The sequence below is a fragment of the Rhinatrema bivittatum genome, chromosome 11, assembly GCF_901001135.1.
Source record: "Rhinatrema bivittatum chromosome 11, aRhiBiv1.1, whole genome shotgun sequence".
Taxonomy (NCBI): Eukaryota; Metazoa; Chordata; class Amphibia; order Gymnophiona; family Rhinatrematidae; genus Rhinatrema; species Rhinatrema bivittatum.
The window spans coordinates 97,420,033-97,432,891 of record NC_042625.1 but is presented as its reverse complement, the minus strand read 5'-3'; the positions used below and the strand labels follow the sequence as shown (position 1 = coordinate 97,432,891).

General features: G+C 43.3%; 1 long non-coding RNA gene across 1 annotated transcript in view; it reads right to left on the bottom strand.

The window, feature by feature from the left end:
• The window catches only part of LOC115073220, a 50,961-nt gene that overhangs the window by 29,819 nt on the left and 8,283 nt on the right, over positions 1-12,859 (bottom strand). The window contains exon 2 of the long non-coding RNA XR_003851950.1: positions 5,576-5,758. This is a non-coding gene — a long non-coding RNA (uncharacterized LOC115073220). The remainder of the gene's footprint in view (positions 1-5,575; positions 5,759-12,859) is intronic.

Below are 12,859 nucleotides of genomic sequence, written 5' to 3'. Positions count from 1 at the left end.
AAGTAGTGTCAGCCTGCAACATAACTACTCTGGGGCAGCCTCCAGGACCTGCTAAATGAAGCAAGGAGCTCCTTTGGGCAAAAAAAAAAAATGTGCATGTAAGAACAGTGCCATGCCAAACCTCAGACACTAGTGGACAATTCTAGTAGAAGCTGAAGTGAATGATAGCCGTCTGATCCCGATACTGGCACACGAGTGCCTAGCAGTGTCGCTTGTCAGGTCCACTGGGTGCTTTCACAGCTACAAAGTATTTTGCGTTACATTACAATTAATGTACATTTGAAAATGGACTTTTCATGTTTTTTCACTAATTCACCTTTACACATAAAAAATTTCCATGGGAACTTGATTATATTGAGGAATCAATACCGCTTACTTGAAAGCACACCAAATACCAAAAATCAGATTAATGAATGTTTGGATTCTATTCATTTTAGCAAAATGTTGTTTTGTGGTAACCACTAATCCTCTTTTCCTCCTTGTTTTCTCAGATATTAATCAAAGACAGTGAAAGTGGAAGCATGGATAACTGAAATACACTGGATCATATGAAAGAGACCAGTACAGTATCACCCCAGTCCTGCCCTGAGACGCTTTCTGCTATTCCAATACACCTCAGTGCTAAGGCTTTAAGAGCGGTAATTCCCTTGGTCAAAGTCATATAGCGACTAAGTGTGAAAGCTTGGATCAAGAGCAAGCAAATCCTGACAGTGAGCTTGCAGAAAGGGAGAAGATATCAAGAACAATTTCAGAAGTTGTTTAAGCTGGTCTAAGGCATTTACTCGTGTTAAGTGACTGTCCAATCATCCCTCATTGTGCTATGGGGTTATGACAGGGAGGAAGGCAGCACACAGAGAATGCATTTTCAATTTAAAAAGTACCCACAGAAGAAACACATACATCCATGGGTGCTTTGTGCGCACAGAACATTTGAAAGCTAAGTAAATGCATATTTTCACTTTGTAAACTGATGCAAAGCTCACAAGAAAAAAAAAACAAAACATATATATATATATATACCCATAGACTTTGCCCAGTACCAACAGTCTGAAAATTTCTCCACAATGGTTAGATTGGGAATTAGAAACTGCAGGATCTGTATTCCAACTCTACCACCTCTCTGCACGATTTCAGATTCACTGTTATCACCTTCAACCTCAACTTATCCAACTGTAAGTTAAGTGTAATAGTACTCAGATTATCCTGGAAAACCCAAAACATTTAATGAATTATTACACTGTACAGTGCAGGAACATAGGTAACACCACTGCAAAAAAGTCAACCAAATGTGTTAACCTTGCTTCCAGAGAACAGAGCAGGCCACCGCCGTCATTCGTCAGCACGCTGGGTAAGAGCTGACACTGGTGACTGCACCGAGAGTTTCACTGTGATTGTTGTTACTACACGACAGATAGCAACAGGCTGCCATCAGCAAAACAGCACCACAGCTGCATGAAAGCATAATCCACCTGAAGAGGCCGTAGGCACGAGTTCAGCATCTGCCAACCACTGGCTTGCCAGGAGAGTAAACTCTCCACCCAGGTCCCCTGACATTTCTTACTGCTATTGACTAACATTTGGAGTCAAATTAGGAAAGTGTAGCTAATAGCGAGCTTGGCCTTCTCTTCAGGCATGACTGCTCAGTCAGGGCATGGTATTTAAAGGCTCGCTTTTCCTCTTGATTAACCCTACCTTGCCAATAGGAGTTGACACTTAAATTTAACTCTGTTAAAATGAATATTTTCTTGCAAGGCTCTTAAAGTGTAATCAATAGAACTTTAGAAAAACCAGGGACGTAGTTGGTGCTGTCAGCGAGGCATCTCTCTTCTTCTTTATGACACCCAATTATGAGCAAAATGAAAGATGTCATTCCTTTGCGCTGGGTCTGGTGGGCTGGACTGCTAATTCCACTCTTATTAATAGGAACACGAAGCTGAAAGCCAGGCAGAGATTATAAAAGCAGACTGCCACACCCACAGGCTTGGGCACTTGTGGATACTGGCCCCTTGTACAGGGCTGAATTTACTTGCCCATGACTTGCCGGCCTGCAATGTGGCTTATAGATGGATTCTGAGCTTCAGCATCTGGGATTTTAATTTATTTTTTTTAAAAAAGAGAATTACATACCATTAAAAAAAAAAAAAAAGAAAAACAAACTTCTGCCCAGCCAGATGAAAACGCCCGAATGGCTTGTGAAGAAGTTTTAGGTTCAAGCAGATGTGCAGTAATCCAGACTTGAACTGGGAGCAGCCATTTTGTAGCAAATATCTCACGAGAGTCACAGTTAACTCCATGTCTTTAGAACACGCCATGCTGGGTCAGAGCAAGGTCCAAAGCCCAGCAGACGTCTCTAGCTCTTCCATGAGAAGTGATTTCACCGTTAGCAGTATGCAGCATGTAATTCTCCCCCTCTTATGGAAGGGCTGGATTCCAACTAGATTTGCTCTTCCTGATCAAGCGCTGTGCCCTGGTTTTTCTGGTGCTTTTAAGGTGGTCAGGCGTCCCTGCAGAATGTATCCAGCTGTGTGAGCTCCTCTCCTTACAGAAGGAAATGCAGGTGTGAGAAGGAAGTCCAGCACAGGCCATGCCACTCGTCCTCATACTGCAAAGTATATCCACGCACGGAGCCAGGCAGCTGCAGCTCAGATTGCATTAGGATGGGAGGTGGATACAGCAGGTCAAAGACCACAACCTGGGAAGGTGGAGCATTTCATTTTGCCACGGAAAGAGAGAGTTTCTCGTGCACTCCATGAGAACTCTCTCTCCCATGGTTGAAGAAGGTGCTCATTTTGCAGTTAAAAACTTAAATGAAAAACATTTTTCAAATTCATCAAATAGAGAAGTTAAATTGAGCGCAGGAATGGGCAAGAGGTTAGAACAACAGGAAACCAGGGTTCAAGAGCTGCTTCTTCCACTCACGTTCCTTGTCACCTTGGGCAAGTCACTACCTCCCATTTGAACTGTAAGCTCTTCAGGCAGGGACTGAAAAAAATATTGTAAAGTGCTTTCATGTTAAAATTGGAAAGGCAATCTAGAAATAAAACTAGATTTCAGGCTAGCTGAAGGGATGTAAAGGGGCTTTCAGGCCTGCACTATAGCATCATCTAATGCCTCCAGCACTGCGCAATAAAAATCAAATACTGCAGCTGAGGCAGGACCAGACTGAAAACTGGCAATGCTGCAACAACCAGAGGAGGGAAAAAGCAAGGAAGCAGAACCAAAAAAAAAAAAAAAAAGCAGACAAGAAACACCCATTCTGGCCAACTTTGGGAAATCATCAGGAATCCAAAGAAAAAGCAATCAGTGTCAGAAAGCTTTGGGAAATAAAAAAAATAAATAAAATCAGCACGTTATCCCTGATCGCTACGCCCAGAGTGAAAGCGCCCAGGGCAGAATAAAGCACTCATAATTTACTTTTGCAAAAAGACAACTAGCGAATTGAAGAAACCATTTTCTGACCTTTGAAAAATGTGCTGTATTCAATTACCTGCGAGAAACATAATAAAGAATCTGTTTGTGGGGGAGAGGTTTGCTGGGCAGCTGTGCGCCCGTGACAGTGACAGATGAAGCCCTCCTGGAGGTCAGGCTGCGGAGGATGCTGCTGTCACACAGCCAGAGACGTTTTTCTCCTTGCTCACGTTGAATAAGCCCATGCAATCCAGCCATCGTCTGAGGCAGCAGTACCCACACCCAGGAAAAGCACAGAAAAAAAAAAATAAACCTTAGCCTCTACTTTAGGACTCTCAGGGACATTGGTAATTTCTTAATGCTTTCTTTGACCAAAAAAAAAAAGAAGAAAATGTACATAGGACTGTAGCCATCTTGCATTTAAAGATTTTAACTGCCACGACATATTCAATGGTGATATCACACTGCATATAGGAGGGCCTGTATGAACTGAGACTCAGCGAGAGAGGACACTGCAGCCTCTAATTGCTTTGCTGATGTGATTTTACATTGAGAACGGAGAATAAGAAACACAGTTACATAGATGCATGGTCTCAATTCTTTTTTTTTTTTACTCAAAAGATAATGCTAGAGAACTCCGGTTGAAGCACAATACTTGTATGATTACCCTATTAATCATATAAATGGACTCGATCCATGTCACCTACCTCTTATTATATAAACATGTACCGACACTATAGTGGCACTTTCAGAGATATTTTTGTAACCAAACTAAATATGTAAACCGTTGTGATGGTACATTACTAAACGATGGTATAAAAAAAGGTTTTAAATAAACAAATAAATAAATAAAATAGGGAAAAAAAAAGTCATATCCTGCAAATTTATAGCTATAGGGAACTGATCTGCACAGCTGAGAAATACTGAGACACTGAAAGATTCTCCTATGCTGATGCCAGACAAGAATTACTGTCTGCCTGGGAAAAAAACACCTCATAGCAGCATTAATGAAAGAAAATAGACTGTCAGTACCCAGAAGACACCAGAAATACAACACAGGACAAGGAAATATGTCAGTCTGCCCATCTGCTCAGCTGTACAATCCCTTCCTCTCCCTCAGAGATCCCCTCTGCTTATTCCATGCTTTCCTAAATTCATATCCTGTCCTCTCTCCACCACCTCCACTGGAAGGTTGGTCCATTCATTCACTACCCTGCATGTAAAGAAATACTTCCTTAGACTACTCCTGAGTCTATCCCCCTTTCACCCTCAACCCATGACCCCTCGTTCTAGAGCCTCATTTCCATTGAGAGGCTCAGCTCCTGTGCATGGAAACCTCTGAGATATCTGAATGTCTCTACCTTATCTCCCCCATCTCACCTTTCCTCCAGGGTGTTCATGTTTACATCTCTAAGTCTATCCCCATGTGCTTTAGAATGAAGATCACTGGCCATGTTAGTAGCCTCCCTCTGGCCCAACTCCATCCTGTTTCTATCCTTATGAAGGTGCGGTCTCAGTATTCCAGGTGAGGTCTCACCAGGGACCTATACAGGGGCAGCATCACCTCCCTTTTTCTGCTGACCAGTCCTCTCCCTATGCAGCCAAGCATCTTTCTAACTTTTGCCATCGCTTTATCCACCTTCAGATCTAATACGATTACTCCCAGATCCCACTCTTGTTCTATGCCTGGAACAACTTCACCCTTTATACTGTACTGGCCTTTGGGCTGCAAAAACCTGACTCTGTATTTTTTTGTTAGCATTAAATCTTTGCTGCCAGTCTAGACTATTCCTCAAGCTTTGCTAAATCCCTCCTCATGCTTTCTACACCTTCTTGGCTGTCTACTCTGTTGTAGATTTGGGTATCATCCACAAAAAGGAAAACCTTTCCCAACATCCCTTCCACAATATCATTTGACAATATTGAAAAGAATCGGTCCAAAGACCAATCCCTGTGGCATATTAGTAGTAATGCCCCTCTCCTGGGAGTAAACTCCATTACCACTACTACCCTTTGTCACCTCTCACTCAACCAGCTTCTAACCCCATTATTCACCTTTAGAGCTTACACCCTGTCAAAGACCGTAGCAAACTGCAAGCACACAGTGCACCCAGTGCTCTCTCTACCCAATTAAATACATTGATCAGATTCGTCTGGGAAGACCTACCTCTGGCAAGCCAAGCTGCCTCAGATCAATCCATTGGACGCCAGAAACTGCACCATCCTCCGTTTTAGCAGCAATTCCATTAATTTACTCAGCACAGAGGTCAGACTGACGGACCTGTAGTTCCCAGCCTCCTCCTTACTTCCACATCCGCCTGTCTCCAGTCATCCAAAGCTCCTGCAGAATCTAAACAAGCACAGAGAAAGGTCAGCCAGTCCTTGCATGTGTCTCAATCCATCCTCATTCTTTACCCAAAAACTTACTTTATCTCCTCAGAAATGCAATCTTCTGAAAATCATTTAAAGTTTACCTGATTTCCAGTCCTACGTGTCTCAAGTTTCTGTGGTCCAATTCCTGGCTCTTCCTCAGTGAATACTGAATAGAAATATTCACAGTTCTGCTTTTTCCTCATCACCCTTTTGTAAGAAGATGATTTTAGGCAGCTTAGCTAGAACCCCGGAAGACTTTATAACCAAAGAGAGCTATGGATCAGAACAGGCCCCAAATAGATATCTAATTTAAGTACAAGGATTGTAAAGACATGGCATTATTTCCCCTTCATTCCCCCCAGACTCCCTGGCACCAATGAGCTGATAATCAGCTCTTAACAACAGTTTTGTTAAGAAATAAAGGTGGGGAAGATCAGAGATTAGTACTAAAATACCTTCCTACCCAGCTGGTTGTGAATCTTTTCTTAAAATGCAAACAGAGCACCTAACTTGCAGACACTGAACTAAAGTCAGATACATAAAGCTGTGTGCAACAGTGATGAGCCATGAACAAGAGAGAGAATAGCTCCTATATTTGGAGCTCCCAGCCTCGAATAGTCCTTTGTTTTCAAGAATACACAATTCCATAGCAGGGAGGACCTATGAGGAGAGTATTCTTTGTCTAATACCTTTTCTTTATTCTTATGATTGCAACCTTATTTACTTGATTCATCTACATAATGCCTACTATGTTGTGTGCTTCAACGGCAAGAGGAAATGTGGAAAAAAGGATTTGCATTCACAAAAAAGCGGGGAAGTAGCTTGCTTGTTGCGGTGGTTACTACCCCAAACCAAATAAGCCTGATACTTCACTTTCAATGCATATCCAGCATAGCTCTCTGCTTCAACGGCAGGGGGAATGAATAAAAGATGATTTATATTCAGACAACAACCAACAAGGACTGAATTGCACAGGCTGGGTAAACCAATAAGCGTGGGAGTAGCTTGCTTATTGTGGCAGTTACTACCCCTAACCAATTAAGCTAGATACTTTCTGAGGCCACTTTCAAATCATAACCACATTCCAATAATAAATGCACTTCTCATAGGCTCGTTTGTCATGACTACATTGTAAGTTCCATGAAGACAAGACAGACTCTTATGTTTATTTGGATTTGTTACTCGCTTTTTTCGAATACACAGTTCACCCAAAACGGTTTACAATATATTAGAATAGCAGCATATGAGAAAGTGTTTTGCAGCTTTATAATACTATGAGTGTACCAGTTTAAATAGCAATCACATTTTACTTTGCAATTCAAAGGTGCATCTCAGCACTAGCTAAGCTCTACAATTGTACCTGTACAGTGCTGTGTACATCTAGTAGTGCTTTAGAAATGAAACAGGGCAGTAGTACTAAGACAGTGTATGTTCCTCTGTTTCTCCACCAGAATTTTATAAAGTTTATAAAATATTCAGCAATTCTAAAACTGGCTGGCCAATAAGATGCATAAGTTTAGAGAAATTGAGTGATGTTTCTTCTGTAACACCAGGCATGGAAGAACAAGGATCTCCCCAACTAGGCATCATTAAATAAACTACAAAGTTATCTCAGTGCTAGTTCCAGCCAGGACACTACCTGCTCTGCAATTTCCTTCCATTTCTGGAACACAAGACAAAATATAAAAATACCCACAGCTTCTGTAAGAGCTAGGTCTGCCTTTATCTCTGTCTCTGTAAAAAGGGTTTGGATTTGTTTCTTTTTTTTTTTTTTTTTTTTTAAAGAAAGTACAATGAAATTAAAATTTCTCTGTTCATATGGAAATACAATTCTCTCCCAAAAGAGACAAAACAAAAAAACTGTGATCCTGGTTTGTCAAACTATAATTTAGAGTTCACAGAGTTTAGAAAGATGCCACCTCAGTTTTTTTTCTAATTCGAACCTCGTTATTTCAGCTTCATTTGAATGTGTCTTTAGGAGATGCTAGGAGCACCCGTTCTATCACAGCACTGGGTTCTCAGCGTAACATAGGTAAGAAGAAGAACCACGCGCACGCCACACAAACTCATAGGACTGGGAGTGGAAAGGGTAACACTCCAGCTACCGAAACTCTTGGCATCCAGGCTCTTCTCACCAGGTTATGGGTTTAAATCCTGGCCGAAATCATCGATAAGTTGCAGCGGCACCCCGAGAGCCCAGCAGAAAGCAGAGGAACGGGCCTGAACGTCTGGGACTGGTCAGCAGCTGATGGGATAGCGGCACCGAGCACATCTGCAGAGGATTCCTGCGACGCGACCCGCAGACAATGCAGGGCAGTAACAAGCACAACACCGGAGATCACACGCGATGCGGAAACAAGATGTGCAGGTGTAAGCAGAGAGGTCGTGTATGATGGCCCCCCGGCCGAGTGTCCAATAGGAAGACGGAAAGAAAAAGAGGGGCCTTACATTGTGGTTCCCTGAGGAGAGCTGGAAAAATGATAAATCATCAGACTGTGCCACATGCACAAGCCACTGCCATAGGAAACTGTGGTGTCACAGAGCTATGCACAGCCAAGACCGTGAGGAAAGATCCCCACAGGTGTAAACTGCTGAGAAAGCCTTCTCATACAGCTATTGGAAGCACTGCCGTATCGAAAAGTTTATTTTAAATACTTCTATACTGCTTACCTGACCAGGCTTGCATGCCAGCAAGTGATGGATTTTAACCTTGTATTTGTACAACAATACAGACAGACATTTTACAGGACATGCGCCATCACTGGTGACGCGTCTCACGTGCGGATAAACTAACGCAGCAAGCACGTTCTGCTGGAGACTCTGCCGAAGAGCACTCGGCCCCCAAGCTAAATAACCCGTCACTATGTGTGAATCTCCAGCAGCTCTCTCCATATGACAGAGTCCCACATCTGCCTCCAGCAGCTTGATGGATGAGTTTAAGGAGATATTTAGGTCCTCAAGTCTCCTCATGTGTCTTTTGGTGAAGACCCCACACCATTCTGGTTACCTTTCACCTCTTTAAGACCTGCATTATCACCTCTTTCCATGCAGCCCAGCATGTCCCTGGCCCAAGTCACTGCCTTACCCCACCGCTTCACTACCTTCACCATCACCCTGAGGTTTCTCGTCCCCTATCAAGTGCAGCTCTTATGGATTTCTCTGCATTTTTTGGCACCGAGTCCCAGCTCCCAAACTATTAACCACTCCTCAAGCTCTTAGACCATTTCTCTTTCTCTCTACTCCAGGATGTCCACTCTGTTGCAGATCTTGGGGTCATCTGCAAAAAGACAAAAACTGCTCTAAGCCCTCCGGAATATCTCTCACAAAGATACAGAACTGGTCCTAGAACCAATCCCACAGGCAGTCCACTAGTGACCCGTCTCACCTCAGAGTGAGGTCCCTTTTACCACAGCTGCTGCCCTCTGTCAATCCACGACGTGACAGGAGAGAGACAAACGAGGAGGGCAAACTGCTGCAACTCAGGACATCGGACAAGCACAGGTGAGAGCTCTGGTGTTCGCCAGGCACATCTGTCCATAAGATGCTTGCTCTGACGTGTGGCTGTGTTTGTGTGCAATGCTAACAAGCCTCTCTGCAGCCGACTCTTATAATATTAGGGGTATTCAGTCAGGCAGTTGGACACTAGGCACTGTGAGTAATAGTCTTGCATTTTTTCATTTTCTCTGAAGCAGAAGCTAGGCAAGCTATTAGTGCTCTTGGTTCATACGCTGACTCATGCTTAGAACCAAGTCAAGAGAAAAAAAAAAAACCACTCAGATGCAGAAAAATTAGGCATTCATCTCGAGTGTACCTTCATGGGAGCGGGTCTTGGCCTGCCAGGGCACTCATTCAAATAACAACCGTGCAGGAAAATAAGGCAGCGTGGAGACTGCACAGGGTGCCATGCTTGGCCTGGATTCAGGAGAGGAGTAGGGGATGACGTAAGACAAGCAGCGAGGACAGGCGAGTGAAAGCAGAGCAGCATGTGCCCATCATATGCCAGGCCTCTTACCAAACCAGAAGCCCACCACTCTGCTTTATGAATTTGTTATCCTGTCTTTTCTCAGCTGCCTTTCGTTACCCCCTCTCCCAGTTTTGACTTCCCTGTTAAAATGTAATTTTCCAAACTTAACCTGTTCACTGTAAACCGACATGATGTCCACAACTAATGCCAGTATATAAAAATGTTTAAATAAATAAATCCCCTGAACATCATTAACCTGAGTGCTTTGCCCTGTTAGGGGTTTTTTTGGATCACTATCTAAGGTTGGATAGCAGCGATCCAATAAACCTGTCATCATATCAATTATTTGTACCCTTGTCCCACAGTAATCTGATCAAGAGTCAAAAGGTTCCAGCTCAGGCTACCAGTTTACAGGCTGGGCTGCTGTTTCTCAATCCAAGGCTATCATCTTCCATGCACAACACCACCTCCTACAATAAGAAGAAAACTATCCCACTTCCCATAATTCAGTTGTATTATTTTGACTTCTTAAACATGGACAGGCTTCCAATCTTCTAAACATTGAACTTTAAGCATTTCTCCAAATTTATATGGAGAGTGTGAGATAAGAAACTCCCTCGGAACATCTTAGAGGACCAGAGCCAGGCAACCCAGCAAGGGAGGGTCCCTGCAGCCTCGCACAAGAAGGCAGGACGCCAGCCTACCTAAGAACTGCATAGGTTGGATTGGTGTGGGACTGCTGTGTTTTGGTTTTGGTTATAGTTTGTTTGTGTGGAACCAGCCAGTTTTTGGCCTCCTTTTTGTACTCCTGGATGCACCGAGATGTAGAAGTCAAAGGAGCATACTCGATGGTTTTACAACGGCGAGAGATTTCTTATGGAACGGACCAGTTAGAATAATTCGCTTCTTTATTCTCTAGCAGAGGCCCTGCGGGAAAACGAGCTGATGGGTACTTTGATTGAAACCACTGATAAAAATGACAGCATCCTAAGCAGAATTTTGAGTACCGGTAATTTAAAAATACCATCAGAGCCGGCAGTAACCAAAGCAATGACAGAATTCAAGCACGCGTGAGAAAGGTACATAGGCCAGTGGTAAAGGCAAGGGAGATCAGGTGGCATGCGTGGGAGATCAGGTGGCATGCGTGGGAGATCAGGTGGCATGCGTGGGAGATCAGGTGGCATGTGTGGGAGATCAGGTGGCATGTGTGGGAGCTCAGGAGGCAGGGAAACCTGGCAGATTTGATAGGCCAAGATGTTCTTATCTACCCGCAACTGCTATGTTAGCTCTATGTCATGACCAACCAGTGCCTCCAGCAGCAGCATACATGGGACACGTAAACTAAAATTAAACTTCAGTCTAATGCAGGGGAGAGTCTCTGCAGGAACTGTGCCGAGCCAGTGAGGGAGAGTCGCGTCGTTCCTGGCATCTGAGATCAGAGGGAGCAATGCTGACTCCTGCCGAAAAGCAAGCCGGCACGCAGCCGAAGCCGCAGGCCCCTTAGCGAACATTTGGAAAAGAAGAGGAAGGGCACAGTGAAGCCTAATTCATCGGGGCAAAACCTCCGTCTTCTCAGCCAATAGCTGAAGTCTTTATGCAGCCCACATCTGGGTAACCGTGCTAGGGTGATTTGCTCGTCTCTCAGTCCAGTTTCCCGGTTACCTCCAAACCTTAGCATGGATCTGGTTGCCTCCTACGACGTCAGTTGCCTCGGCTGCCATTTCAACCGATGGAGGAGATGCAGCTTTATTCTGCTCACCTGCAATTATAAGAACTTTAGGGGACTCTCTCCTCAGCGGTCATCTTAATCGGTCGTCTGTTTGACTCCCAAGCCTCCAGCTGTACCTTAGAGACATCATGGACTGCTACTGAGCGGACGGAAAGCTCTTTGACCACACAGATTGATAATGCTTTAGTTAAACTGGATGCTCTAACTCGCAGGGCACAGGAACACTCGTCAGTGTTGCAAGATCATTCGGGGAAAAACTGAAGAATTGGAAGAGCAGGTTAAGAAATGATTGCGATCCTTCGTTGGTTAAGGACCACGAGACTCTCCACTGTAATGGAGAATCTCGAGAACATTTCAAGAAAGCTCAGTTTAAGATTTCTACATTTTCCCTAAGTGTCTGTGATTTCTCCTCTAGAGTTACTGAAAGGAGTTTTCTTGGAGGTTCAACATAACGTTAGTGCGTTTTTTATTCTGCTCAATAAGGATAGCTCTTCAGTGCATACTTTAGAGTCTGGGGTTCAGGAATGAATATTAATTTAGGCTGGGCTTATATTCTCTCGATTTTCCCCACTTTGTGGGTCACTTTAACATTACTATTTTCCTTATGTGGTTTTTTTTTTTTTTGTTTATCTGTACTTTATGTCCTTATAAGTATATATACTGTTTCTGCTTATAATGTTTGAAAAATGAATAAATATATAATATAAAAAAATAAAAATCTGGGCAACCTTCTATCTTAAATTTCCTTGCAAGTGTTTAATTACCTATCAAAGAAATAAATTTATTTTTCTAGAACCGAGCCACCTTGAAAATTTTCTTCTGGATAAGGGAGGACAGGACATTCTAGCAACTCCTGCAGTTGGGAATAATTAACTGGTATGTAAAGTAAGGCTCATCTCCTAATTAACTTGTATATGTTGAAGTTATTTCCTCTTTTTTTTTTCCTTGGATGGTACCCCAAATATGTGGGCTGGAGTGTTTTGAGTTTACAATTATAGTAATGTTAAGAAATTTTTTCTTGTTTTTAATTGTGATGTAAATCAAACTGTCCTATTTCATGCATTGTTAAAATGTTAGAAAATCAATAAACTTTAAATAATAAAAAAAGAAAAAGAAAAATCTGAACCGAGGCTTTTTCAGGTATCATGGGGGGGGGCGGAGTCAACATTCAAACCATCCACATTGGCACAAAGTGCATAGATACTTCTTATCCCCATGCTTTCCAACAATTTCCAACCCTCTCCAAAAAACCCTCTCTTCCGTTTGGGCGTCTGCAAGCAGGTCCCGGAAACCAGTCGCATTTACCCCGTGCACGCCAAGGTCCCGGATGCTGGCCAAGAGTGCCATGCAGCAGGGACGCTGCCAGGATGCTGCTCCCCTCTCCG